General features: G+C 45.6%; 1 non-coding gene across 1 annotated transcript; it reads left to right on the forward strand.

Moving 5' to 3' along the window:
* Positions 1-1,041: 1,041 nt before the first annotated feature.
* On the forward strand, positions 1,042-1,130 carry trnar-ucu. Its single transcript is given in 2 exon segments — positions 1,042-1,078; positions 1,095-1,130. It is a non-coding gene; the product is annotated as a tRNA-Arg (tRNA).
* Positions 1,131-2,802: the final 1,672 nt, after the last annotated feature.

A 2,802-nucleotide genomic window follows, 5' to 3' on the forward strand; every position in this document is an offset into this window, starting at 1 on the left:
CTGATATAAACATATTTAAGATCTTCCATGACACAAGAAAAACTACATTCTCTAGCAATTCTGTCAACAGACCATTGTGCCACCAAAGATTAGATAATAATAATTGTTAATATTATTAATATGTATAATTATCTAATAATAACTCAATCTAATAACAATTGATTGATAATAATTATTAAATTAATACAAACAATAATAATAAATATTAATTATTATCATCTCATTATTCCCGACAGAGAATTAAAAAGGATTATTGTGAGGTTTATTGAGGTGTTATTTCCACTGGCCAGGGGACAACACAAAAAAAGTTAGGGCATCATAAAAGAATCAAAGAGGAGGTTAGAGAAAAACCATTATGTTTTGGTCAGTTAAAATATAATTTGCTTTGCCACAAATCATTGCAGTGTATTAAAGTATGTGAGGAGGGAAAGTGGGGTCAGATTGCATGAGGCAGATTTTCTTTTGTTTACTTTATGGGGGTCATTGGCTCAGAGTTTATTGCGCAATACCAATTGCCCTTGAGGAATGGGGAAAAAAGGGGGTGGCACGGTGGGCGCAGTAGTGCCACATGGCACCGAGGACCCGGGTTCGATCCCAGCCCCGGGTCACTCTCCGTGTGGAGTTTGCACATTCTCCCCGTGTCTGCGTGGGTTTCGCCCCCACAACCCAAAGATGCACAGGGGGTAGGTGGGTTAATTGTCACCCATCGCTAAATTGCCCCTTAATTGGAAAAATTAAATAAAAGGAAATGGAGACTTCGCATGACATTGAGGAACATGTGTTTTATTTCACTGAAAAAAAGCAGTGATCCAAATGAATCTTCCAACCAGCTCTCACTGGCTCATAAACCTCCAGTTCGAGCCACAGATAGAAAGTAACTGCTTAAAGCTGAAGGAAACTACTCGGGGCGTCTGCTGGGGGCTGCAAAGCGCGCAGGACGGTGACACAGCCAGAGGGTTACAGTAAATTGCAACATCGCATCCGAGAGAAACTCTCCGGGAGCTCGGTGCCATGTATAGTTTCTGGGCGAATCCAACAGGTGGCTCCGTGGCGCAATGGATAGCGCATTGGACTTCTAGTCAGTGTTACAAGACATTCAAAGGTTCCGGGTTCGAGTCCCGGCGGAGTCGTTCCTTTAATTTTACACCCGCAAGGCCTAAATTGTCCTAAATTCTAAACTGAAGACCAACTTCGACTTTTGGACCATGGAGAGGAATGTGCTGGGTGGCAACAAATTAAAATTCAAGACAAAAAGCACAACAGTTCATGATGCAGCACCCCCGCGGTGATTTGCTATTGTATCAGTTAGAGTTGGTCCGGGGACGGGGCGAGATCCGGTGCAAACAGCTCACTCCCTGCAATACACAGTGGGACATGTCCTTTACCATCAGGCGCTATGTGCACCGTGATATAGTTTGTAATCCTTTGCCACGGCCTCATTTAAAAATTGAAGGTCGGGAAGCAGGTCATATTAAAAAAAACACGTGTGTGTTTAATCTGTATACACCGCTGGTTAGAGATTCAATGCACCCTGGCTTTACTGCAACTGTAAATCAATCACCTAACTTTGCCCTTCGGGAGCAATAAACGATGAGCTGAGTCCGCGTTTTGATATGGAAACTGGCTGAAACATTCCTTTCGAAGTTGAGACCCCAGAGTTAGTTATTAACTTAGAGCCGGTTCTAAATTAAGTTGCTGCAGCTGACCTGTAAATACCACATCAAAAACACGCCAAAAGCACTGGAGGCTGTCAGCATTCTGGTGTGACATCTCAAAGAGAACAAAGAACAATACATGGCAGGAACAGGCCCTTCGGCCCTCCAAGCCTGTACCGGTCATGGTACATGGTACCACCCTTGGCCAAAACCCTCAGCACTTCCTGGTGCCGTATCCCTCTATACCCATCGTACTGGCAGTACGGTAACATAGTGGTTAGCACAGTTGCTTCATAGCTCCAGGGTCCCAGGTTCGATTCCAGCTTGGGTCACTGTGTGTGCAGAGTCTGCACGTTCTCCCCGTGTGTGCGTGGGTTTCCTCCGGGTGCTCCGGTTTCCTCCCACAGTCTAAAGATGTGCAGGTTAGGTGGATTGGCCACGCTAAATTGCCCTTGTGTGCAAAAACAAAGGTTGACGGGGGTTACTGGGTTACGGGGATAGGTTGAGAAGTGTGGGCTTAAGTGGGGTATTCTTTCCAAGGGCCGGTGCAGACTCAAGGGGCCGAATGGCCTCAGTCTGATTTCCTATGAGGAGCGGTTGAATAAACTCGGTTTGTTCTCACTGGAACGACGGAGGTTGAGGGGCGACCTGATAGAAGAATACAAAATTATGAGGGGCATAGACAGAGTGGATCGTCAGAGGCTTTTCCGCAGGGTAGAGGGGTCAATTATGAGCATAGGTTTAAGGTGCGAGGTTTAGAGGAGATGTACAAGACAAGTTTTTTACTCAGAGGGTAACTCGCTGCCGGAGGAGGTGGTGGAAGCAGGGACGATAGTGACATTTAAGGGGCATCTTGACAAATACATGAATAGGATGGGAATAGTGGGATACGGACCCAGGAAGTGTAGAAGATTGTAGTTTAGTCGGGCAGCATGGTTGGCACGGGCTTGGAAGGCCGAAGGGCCTGTTCCTGTGCTGTACTTTTCTTTGTGATTTGTTCTTTGTTCAGTCTGCACTGTAAATTCTATGATTCTATCCATGTATTTGTCGAGATGCCTTTTGAACGCCGTTAATGTATCTACTTTCACAACCTCCCCTGGCAATGCGTTCCAGGCACTCACCACCCTCTGTGTAAAAAAACCTGCCT

Source organism: Scyliorhinus canicula, chromosome 4, assembly GCF_902713615.1.
Source record: "Scyliorhinus canicula chromosome 4, sScyCan1.1, whole genome shotgun sequence".
Taxonomy (NCBI): domain Eukaryota; kingdom Metazoa; phylum Chordata; class Chondrichthyes; order Carcharhiniformes; family Scyliorhinidae; genus Scyliorhinus; species Scyliorhinus canicula.